The 11,054-nt window shown below is 43.5% G+C and overlaps 1 protein-coding gene across 1 annotated transcript in view; it reads right to left on the bottom strand.

Annotated features, from left to right (window-relative positions):
- The window catches only part of COL27A1 (collagen type XXVII alpha 1 chain), a 210,210-nt gene extending 209,105 nt beyond the window's left edge, over positions 1–1,105 (bottom strand). Inside the window, exons 1-2 of the mRNA XM_087879541.1 lie at positions 973–1,105; positions 456–519 (exon numbers count right to left, since the gene is read on the bottom strand). The gene's annotated coding sequence lies outside the window, so the exon portion shown is untranslated. The remainder of the gene's footprint in view (positions 1–455; positions 520–972) is intronic.
- Between the last annotated feature and the right edge of the window lie 9,949 nt (positions 1,106–11,054).

The following is an 11,054-nucleotide window of genomic DNA, read 5'->3' as shown; positions in this document are numbered from 1 at the left end:
CGACTAAAAATTAGCATTTGCCTGTGGAAGTGACCACAGGCTCCAGACCTTTTAAAAGAAAAGCTGACCCCAGAATCAAAATGTCAAAAAGAGCAGAAATGCACTTGTGTAATGAACATCATTTGCATTTCGAGTTTAAAACGTCACCTTGGCAAAGCAAAGAGAAAAAAAAATCAGAATGGATTTTAAATAATTGGCCAAGGAGCTTTCTTTCATATACCCAGATTTTCTCTCTCTCTCTCTAAGTTTAAGTTGATTTATTTGTCAAGCGTATATAAGGTTACAGGTAAAAGTAGAAACATAATTTGAATACATGAAAAGAGTAAGTAAAAAAAGGAATATTAGGACAGTAGGCACGCTGGTGCACTTATGCACGCCCTTACAATCGGTTTAAATTTAGCTTTTAAATTTAAAGCCACGCGGAAGGAGGAATTTTGGAGCGCGGATATACTTACCCTACATCCAGGTAAGATGTAGAAGGCCTCTCTCTCTCTCTCTCTCTCTCTCTCTGCAAACAGACTTTAAAACAAAACCAAAAAAAAAAGTAAAGAAAAAAAATATTGCAATTTTCTTCTAGGGACTTTTTTTCCCCTCTCCCCCCTCCCCAATTCCTGAGCTTTTTAGGATTGCAAATATGCAACGGGTCATTGGGTCATCAGACAGCCCAGACCATCTCCAGGGATCTGAGGTACCGAATCCCCTGCTTGGATGGGTGCAGGTAGCTTCACCCCACGATCCAAAGATGCTGGATGGGACGACAACAACAACAAAAATTCAGAGGCAGAGAACGAATGAAGGAAGAGGATGGATCTGCAGCCGAGCACACACGGGGAAAAAATTGATTTCTCTGCTGCCTCCTGTTGCTTTTAAATAGCTGCAGGGACTTTTAAAAAAAGCAAAAAAAAAAAAAAACTTTGAGAACCAGGTGTCTGGTTTCTGTGCGCTTTCCAAGCTAATGAATATCAAACTTACTTCCAGGAATGACTCCTGTAAGCCAGAAGCTTAGCCTCCTCTCTCCAAATTGCAGGCTGGGGGCCGAGGAAGTGCCAAATCCTTCTATGCTTGGCTCTCTGTTCGCCTTTGCGAAGGTGCAGATGATGTCCCACTGTGTAAAAGAAGGGAGGTGCGGAAGGTGGGGGGGGGGAAAGGGGAGGAGAGGAAAATGGGTAAGAAAGATCCTCCTGCCCAAGGCTGGCTAGCATCAGAGAAGGGATGAAGAAGGGACTTTGGAGGAGGGGACTTGACCCAGCTCGATGGAGGATGTCCTATCTCCATCGATGGGATGGATGGGCCACCAAACGTCCGGAGCTCCCAAGGGAAAAGAAGGGGAAGCCATTCTGCGGTGGTGTTGGAGTCTTTGTGTTCCCCGTTTTTTTTCCCCCACTCTTTTCTCACAGGTAGATAGAGACACAGATGGGCAAGTGGATGAGTGGGATGGACAGATAGATGAACAGATAGGCAAGTGTATAGAATAGATGGGTAGGTAGGTAGGTAGGTAGATGAGAGAAAGAGAGAGATGTACCTATATAAATTAAGTGGATGGATGGATGGATGGATGGATGGATGGATGGATGGATGGATGGACAAGTAGACAAGTTGAGTATGTTTGTAGGTAGGTAGGTAGGTAGGTAGAATAGATAGATAGATAGATAGATAGATAGATAGATAGATAGATAGATAGATAGATAGATAGATGAGAGAAAGAGAGAGATGTACCTACATAAATTAAATAGATGGATGGATAGATGGACAAGTAGGCCAGTTGAGTATGTTTGTAGGTAGGTAGGTAGATTAGATAGATAGATAGATAGATAGATAGATAGATAGATAGATGATAGATAGATAGATAGATAGATAGATAGATAGATAGATAGATAGATGAGAGAAAGAGAGAGATGTACCTACATAAATTAAATAGATGGACGGATGGATGGACAAGTAGGCCAGTTGAGTATGTTTGTAGGTAGGTAGGTAGGTAGATTAGATAGATAGATAGATAGATAGATAGATAGATAGATAGATAGACAGACAGATAAAATGGATGGATGGATGGATGGATGGATGGACGGACTGACAGAGATGAACAGATAGATGACTGTATAGAATAGATGGGTAGGAAGATAAAAGAGCGAAAAAGAGGGATATGGCTGGCTGGATGAATGGATGGACGGACAGACAGACAAATTGAGTGTATAGGTAGACAGACAGACAGAGAAAACATGAGTGGAATAGATGGATGAGAGAGAGAGAGAGAGAGATGGATTGATGGATGGATGGATAAACAAGTTGAGTAGACAGATGGACAGACTTGAATAGACAACACTGATAATTTATTATGGAATTTCCCAAGTTCTACACAATCAAGTGCAAACAAAAATAACGACTGATTAATCTGGTTCACACACACATATCACCCTTGTAAGCCATCCACAGCATACCCAAGAAGCCACAATTGTTGGGTAGATATAACCAGGCTTAGTTAGGCCGTGGCTCAAAAACCATCACGGCTGGGTCCGGATGCTAAGCTCCATTCAGCTTCCTGCCATCAGTATACACAGAAAGGACAGGATTTGTCTTGGTCCGTTTTGAGTCTCTATCCTATCGTCAAATAAATTTGGGGGAATTTAAGGAAAGCTGTGAATTCCTCAGGTGAGGAATTCAAAATGGTTCGAGCTTCAAAACTGTTAGTTGTCTTTCCATAAGTATGAGCAAGCAGGAAAGTTTCGTTCGAATTATTCTTTGCTGCAAAAAATTACAGCTAGAGCAATTTGGTTTTTTCCCCCAAAAAACACATCCTTTATTCTTTCTTGTTTTAATATGAAATGTTAATCAACCACCTCTTTTTATAAGCGGAAGGAACTCGATCCCTTTCCACTTTCTTCCATGGAAAGCCAGTTTGTGTTCCACATCGTTTTTTACTATCCTTTTTTTTTTAAATTTTGATTTATATGCCGCCCTTCTCCGGAGACTCAGGGCGGCTTACAATGCGTTAAGCAATAGCCTTCATTCTTTTGTATATTTATACAAAGTCAGCTTATTGCCCCCACAATCTGGGTCCTCAATTTACCTACCTTAGAAAGGATGGAAGGCTGAGTCAACCTTGAGCCTTGGCGAGATTCAAACCTGCAGTAATTGCAGGCAGCTGGTCTTAATAACCAGCTTAATAACAGGGTGCCTTAGACCACTGTACTACCAAGGCTCTTTTAGAAGTCGACGCTAAACTTTCGTGTACATTTGATCCCGGTGGTGAATCCAGCTCTCCGAACAGATCGTCCCTTTTTAAGGAAAGAAAATGAAATTCTATAACCCTGAACTGACAAACAAGGATTTTTTTCTTGTGCGTTTGTATTTCTAACACAAACACACGAGTCCTGCCCTCCCCCCAGTCACATCTGAATTCTTTTGGCCAAGCTGGCCTCTCCAGAATTTGCTCGAAAATCTCTCTCGTGAGTTCATAAACATACCTCAGGAATAGAGTCCACAAATTACAGGTCGACGCTAAAAACAGTCATCTAACATGACCGCGAAGGTACAGGATAGGTTCTTGAGAAATGGCTCCTGGGATGAATGAAAAAAAAAAGAGAGAGATGTTCAGATCCTAGAAAGAGCAACAAAGACAATAAAGATAATCTGGAGGCTAAATCGTATGAAGAACGGTTGAAGGAAAAAGGTATGTCTATTCCAAGGGTCAGCAACCTGCAGCTCTGGAGCCGCATGTGGCTCTTTCACCCCTCTGCTGCGGCTCCTTGTCACTCAAAATATGCACCACGATCGCCAATGTGCGACACCCACCGGCACGCAATTTATTGAGATTTTCAACCCCCGGTAGGCCAACCATGAATAAATCCAAGAAAAGAAAAGTTTCAGAAGAAAACAGAACGTTGAATTCAACTACAGATGCTAGTTTTGTGGCTCGAGAAATAGTCAGGCACAGGAAGGATTTTGTGACTCCCGGTGTTTTCTTTTCTGTGGGAAACGGGTCCAAATGGCTCTTTTGAGTGTTTAAGGTTGCAGACTCCTGGTCTACTCTAACAAAGAGAAGGACTAGGGATGATGTGGTAGCAGTGTTCTAATATTTGAGGGCCTATCACGTAGAGGATGGGGACAACCTATTCTCCAAAGCACCCGAAGGCAGGACAAGAAGCGATGGATGGAAACTAATCAAGGAGGGAAGCAACCTAGAACTAAGGAGAAATTTCCTGACAATGGGAACAATTCATCAGAGGAACAATTGTTATGTTCTCCCATAGCTTGCTAAACTCCAGAGGTTGTGAATGTTCCAGGACTGGAAGTTTTCAAGAAGAGATTGGACTTTTTGTCTGAAATGGTATAGGGTTTTGAGTAGGGGGTTGGACTAGAAGACCTCCAAGGTCCCTTCCAACTCTTGTTATGAATGCTTGTAAGTGTGAACAACAGTCATAAGTCACTTTTTCCAGTGCTGTTGTAACTTCAAAGAGTCACTGCATTAACTGTTGTAAGTCGAGGACTCTCTGCATTTAAAATATATTATTATTATTATTATTATTATTATTATTATTATTATTATTATTATTTAATCTTTGGTGAGATTCACAGCCTTTGAGGCTGGTTAATGACTCAACAGCTCGAGTCCTAACCAAGGACCTAGGAACTGTCAAGGTATCGTCGGAGGATGTAAGCTGTTCCGAGTAAGGTGGTTTTTTGTAGAGTCAAAATGTTCAAGTCCGGTAAATTTAGAATTTCTAAATAGCGGGGTAGCCCTTTGGGTATTGCTCCGAGGGCTCCAATTACAATCGGGACAACACACAATTTCTTTTTCCACAGTCGCTCAACTTCAATTTACAAATCCCGGTACTTTGTGATTTTTTCTTGCTGCTTATCTTCAATCCGTGCATCACCAGGTATTGCAATGTCAATGAACCATCCTTTTTTCTTTTCAACTATGGTTATGTCAGGTGTGTTGTGGACCAAGTGCCTGTCAGTCTGAATCCTAAAGTCCCACAAGATCTTGAGTTTCTCATTCTCTAAAACTTTCTCAACCTGATGTTCCCAGTGGTTTTTGCTGTACTCAAATCCAAACTTCTGGCACAATTTCCAGTGAATGATCTTAGCAACACGGTCATGGCGTTGTAGGTAGTCAGTTTGTGAAATTTTGCTGCACCCACTGATCAGGTGGTCGACTGTCTCATCTTTCTCATTGCAGAGGCGGCATTTGCTGTTGGTGGTAACATGTTGAATTTTTGCCTTCATGAAGTTTGTAGCCAGGGCTTGTTCTTGAGCTGCCAAAATGAGAACCCAGTTTGTGGGGGCAATAAGCTGACTTTGTATAAAGATACAAAAGTATGAAGGCTATTGCTTAACGTATTGTAAGCCGCCCTGAGTCTCCGGAGAAGGCGGCATATAAATCAAATTAAAAAAATAAAAGCCTTCTGTTTCTTTTTTCAGTACTCCTGATCTTAACCAATTCCAAGGTCAGCTTTGCCTTCAATACTTTTCAAGTATTGGCCATGCAGAGATTTGCTTTTCCAATTTTCAGCTCACTGCTCAATTACTTCTTTCTTATATTCTGCTTTTGTATTATTATTATTATTATTGGTTAATCTTTAGTGAGATTCACAGCCTTTGAGGCTGGTTAATAGCTCAGCAGCTCGAGTCCTAACCAAGGACCTAGGAACTGTTAAGGTATCGTCGGAGGATGTAAGCTGTTCCGAGTAAGGTGGTTTTTTGTAGAGTCAAAATGTTCAAGTCCGGCAAATTTAGGATTTCTAAATAGCGGGGTAGCCCTTTGGGTATTGCTCCAAGGGCTCCAATTACAATCGGGACAACACACGATTTCTTTTTCCACAGTCGCTCAACTTCAATTTGCAAGTCCCGGTACTTTGTGATTTTTTCCAAAAGGACCGGGACTTACAAATTGAAGTTGAGCGACTGTGGAAAAAGAAATCGTGTGTTGTCCCGATTGTAATTGGAGCTTAATTGTAATTGTTGTTGTTGTTGTTGTTGTTGTTGTTGTTGTTGTTATTATTATTATATAATATTTTCCTCCCACTACAAATTCCAGATTTGGGATGGGCTGCCCAGTTGGCCACGGATCCCTTCTTCCCGGAGATGAAGAAATATCTCCACTTCTCTGCCATGTTCAAATATGGAACTGCTCCAAGGGCTCATGTTGTCCCATGAGATGATCTCCAGATTAGCGATGAGCAAGAAAACGAGGGGACATCAAAGTGGAATTAGCTCGTCTTCATGCATTCCCAGCCCTGGTGCTCCTAAAACATCTCAATGGGCTTTTGAGAAATTACACAGCCCGTTATGGACTGTGCCAGTGGTGACATGTTCAAATCTCGGCCACTGTTTGATGTCAAATGCTTGGCATTCTTTCCTAGCACACCCGGGGCCTTTGTTCCTCGGCCACCAAAAAGCCAAGAGCCCCCCCCCCCATCCCTCAAGACAATGTTGCTTTTGGGAGTCTTAAAAGTCTTTAAAGAGCCTTGGTAGTACAAGGGTTTAAGGCACCCTGTTATTAAGCTGGTTATTAAGACCCGCTGCCTGCAATTACTGCAGGGTTCGAATCTCGCCAAGGCTCAAGGTTGACTCAGCCTTCCATCCTTTCTAAGGTAGGTCAATTGAGGACCCAGTTTGTGGGGGCAATAAGCTGACTTTGTATAAATATACAAAAGGATGAAGGCTATTGCTGAGCGCATTGTAAGCCGCCCTGAGTCTCCGGAGAAGGGCGGCATATAAATCAATTTTTTAAAAAAAAGAAAAGAAAGAGAAAGAAAGAGAAGGAAGGAAGGAAGGAAGGAAAGAAAGAGAAAGAAAGAAAGAAAGAAAGAAAGAAAGAAAGAAAGAAAGAAAGAAAGAAAGAAAGAAAGAAAAGCTGACTTTGTATAAAATATACAAAAGGATGAAGGCTATTGCTGAGCACATTGTAAGCCGCCCTGAGTCTCCGGAGAAGGGCGGCATATAAATCAAATTTTTAAAAAAAAGAAAAGAAAGAGAAAGAAAGAGAAGGAAGGAAGGAAGGAAAGAAAGAAAGAGAAAGAAAGAAAGAAAGAAAGAAAGAAAGAAAGAAAGAAAGAAAGAAAGAAAGAAAGAAAAGCTGACTTTGTATAAAATATACAAAAGGATGAAGGCTATTGCTGAGCACATTGTAAGCCACCCTGAGTCTCCGGAGAAGGGCGGCATATAAATCAAATTAAAAAAAAAATGCTTCTCTTTGGACAGATGGAAGAGCGTCCATTACTGGAAGGAAAGTCCACTTTTGGTTTCAACGGATGAAAAAAAAATTGCACATGGGTGAATTGCCGGAGCTGTTCCGTAGATGAATAGATTAGAGCCATAAAGATGTGCCATAAAGTGCGGGGGGAGGAATCCAGAAGTCATGGGTGGAAAATCATCAAAGAGTGATCCAATCTGGAACTAAGGAGAAATTTCCTGGCGGTGAGAACAATTAACCAGTGGAACAGAAGTTGCCTCCAGAAGCTGTGGGTGCTTCATCACTGGAGGTTTTCAAGAATGGCTCAGCCATTTGTCTGAAATGGTACTGGGTGTCCTGCTTGAAGAGAAGGACCAGGGGATGTATGATAGCATCTTCCAATATCTAAGGGGCTGCCCCGAAGAAGAGGGAGTCAACCTACTCTCCAAAGCACCTGAGAAACAAGAAACAATGGCTGGAAACTAATCAAGGAGAGAGGCATCCTCATGGAAAAGGAGGAACAGGCTCAGACTCAACCCTTCCAAGACCGAGTGGCTGTGGCTTCCGGCGTCCTGATATAGTCAGCTGGTGCCATCGCTGACTATTGGGGGTGAATCTTTGCCCCCCAAAGAGAGGGCTCGCAATCTGGGTGTCCTCCTGGACGCACGGCTGTCTTTAGAAGAACATATGACGGCCGTGGCCAGGGGGGCCTTTTATCAGGTTCTCCTGATCCGCCAGTTGCAGCCCTTTCTGGACCGGGACGCCTTGCGCACGGTCACTCACGCCCTTGTCACCTCCCGGCTGGACTATTGTAATGCTCTCTACATGGGGCTCCCCTTGAAGAGCACTCGGAGGCTCCAGCTGGTCCAGAATGCGGCCGCGCGGGTGGTTATGGGCGCAACTCGTTGTGCCCGCGTGACACCCCTCCTGCGCGAGCTGCACTGGCTCCCAGTGGTCTTCCAGGTGCGATTCAAGGTGTTGGTCACCACCTTTAAAGCGGTCCATGGCATAGGACCCGGGTACCTTCGAGACCGACATCTGCCACCAGTAGCCTCCCACCGGCCAGTTCGCTCCCACAGAGAGGGTCTCCTCCGAGTGCCATCGGCCAAGTTATGTCAGCTGGCGACACCCAGGGGGAGGGCCTTCTCTGTGGGAGCCCCAGCCCTGTGGAACGAACTGCCCCCGGAAATACGTAAGATCTCCGACCTCCGAGTGTTTCGTTGTGCACTCAAGACCCTGCTGTTCCACCAGGCCGGGCTATCAACATAACAATTTTAAATTGGGTTTTAAATTCCTGGGGTTTTAAATTGAGCCGAATTCATTTAATGATTTTAAACTATTTTAACTGATGTTGTCTTGTGTTTTTAATAGGCTGTACACCGCCCTGAGTCCTTCGGGAAAAGGGCGGTATAGAAATTTATTTATTTATTTATTTATTTATTTATTTATTTATTTGTTTGTTTGTTTTGAAATTGAGGAGAAACTTCATAACAGTGAGGACAATTAACCAGTGGAACTGCTTGCCACCAGAAGTTCTGGGTGCTCCATCACTGGAGGTTTTTAAGAAAAGACTGGACAACCACTTGTCTAAAACGGTGTAGGATCTCCTACTTGGGCAGGGGGCTGGATTAGAAGACCTCTAGGGTCCCTTCCGGCACTATTCTGATTGATTGACGTTGCCAGTTCCCTTCCTAATTCTTGCAAGCCAGACGGTCAGGATATTTTATCAGCAAGACCTGGATTTAAGACGTGAACTTATCCGATCGGAAGGGCAAATGAGGACCCTCTCAAGTAAAAATGCAACAATTCTCAAACTTAAGAAACAAAGCTAGCTTTGGATGGGAGTAAATGGGTGTAGGCTCTCCCAGGTTTTTTTTATTATTATTATTTTTATTTTTTTAAATCCAATAAAAATATCCTTCGAAATTTAAAGTTAAGCAGAGCTGGATAGGAATAGCCACTTCTCTGTCCGTTATGATGTGCTGCGGCGAGCTTTCTCAGAGAAACTGGTGGTGGAGTTTTAATAAGTAGCGTCTTGTTCTGCCTGATTTAATGTTGGGCTTTTTAAAACTCCCTTTTTTTTTTCACTTGGCTTCGTTATTTCTGGCAAAGCAAAGACTAAACTTTCCATGGGTGTTTGGTGTGTCCAGAACTATAATTATGTCTATCTGTGGCTCTTTTGCAAGCTCGGTGAGCTCTAATTGCTAGCCAGCTGTCCCCAAACACCCAACTCCCTTTACGGAATGATTAAAAATATATATATATATATTTAAAAAATAGGTCTGGAAGACGAAACGCCTTGAAAAATCCATCAATAAATTCTTACGTTTCTTCCATGCATTCCTGTTTTAATGACCCCGATCGTCGAAGATCTGGCCTAACAAATAATTTTTTTCTCCTCTGTCATTCCACCAATTTTTCATCACCATGGGATTCAAAAATTTTTACTACCAGTTCTGTGGGCGTGGCTTGGTGGGCGTGGCAGGGGAAGGATACTGTAAAATCTCCATTCCCACGCCACTCCAGGGGAAGGATATTGTAAAATCTCCATTCCTTTCCCACTCCAGGGGGAAGGATATTGTAAAATCTCCATTCCCTCCCACTCCAGGGGGAAGGATACTGTAAAATCTCCATTCTCTCCCCACTCCAGGGGAAGGATACTGTAAAATCTCCATTCCCTCCCTGCTCCGGGGAAGGGTACTGTAAAATCTCCATTCCCTCCCCATTCCAGGGGAAGGATACTGTAAAATCTCCATTCCCTCCCCACTCCAGGGGAAGGATACTGTAAAATCTCCATTCCCTCCCCACTCCAGGGGAAGAATACTGTAAAATCTCCATTCCCTCTCCACTCCAGGGGAAGGATACTGTAAAATCCCCATTCCCTCTCCACTCCAGGGGAAGGATACTGTAAAATCCCCATTTCCTCTCGATCAGCTGGGACTCGGCGGGGGGGCAGTCAGAGGTAGTATTTACCGGTTCTCCAAATTACTCAAAATTTCCGCTACCGGTTCTCCAGAACTGGTCAGAACCTTCTGAATAACCACCGCTGTAGTGGACATCACTTAAACATGAGCCAGTTGTGTGTGGCAGCAGCCAAAAAAGCTAACACTATCCTTAGTTGTATAAACAGAGAAAGAGAGGGAGGGAGAGAGAGGGGGAGGGAAAGAGAGAGGGAGGGAGGGGAAGACAGAGAGAAAGAAGGGGAGAGAAACAGAGGGAGAGGGAAAGAGAGAGAGAAAGAGAGGGAGAGAGGGAGAGAGAGAGGGAGGGGAAGAGAGAGGGAGGGAGGGGAAGAGAGAGAAAGAAAGGGGAGGGAAAGAAGGGGGAGGGAAAGAGAGAGAGAGAGAAAGAGAGAGAGGAAGGGAGGGAGAGAGGGAGGGAGGGAGGGGAAGAGAGAGAGAAAGAAGGGGGAGGGGAAGAGAGAGAGAGGAAGGGAGGGAAAGAGAGGGGGAGGGAAAGAGAGAGAGAAAGAGAGAGGGGGAGGGAAAGAGAGAGAGGGAGGGAAAGAGAGAAATGATATTATTGCTAAACATAATATTTCAAAAGCAGGGGAAAAAATGAAGGGGCATAAAAGTGCATTTATCACGTTATTTTTTAGAACAATTAGCTGAACTCTGCGTTGCTTATCATTCTTTTTGGTAGTAAAAACCTCATTATTCAGGATAAATTGCCGTGTTGGCACTTTGCGATAAATAAGTGGGGTTTGGGTTGCAGTTTGGGCACTCGGTCTCTAAAAGGTTCGCCATCACTTGGTATAGGATCTCCTGCTTGATCAGGGGGCTGGAATAGAAGACCTCCAAGCCAAGGTCCTTTTCAGCTCTATTCTGATTCTGATTCATTATGCAAGCAGGAAGCAGCAAAAGGAGAAGGAAGGGAG

This window comes from Pantherophis guttatus, chromosome 16 (genome assembly GCF_059756535.1).
Source record: "Pantherophis guttatus breed Tessera chromosome 16, ASM5975653v1, whole genome shotgun sequence".
NCBI lineage: Eukaryota > Metazoa > Chordata > Lepidosauria > Squamata > Colubridae > Pantherophis > Pantherophis guttatus.
This window is presented reverse-complemented; position numbering and strand designations above follow the sequence as displayed.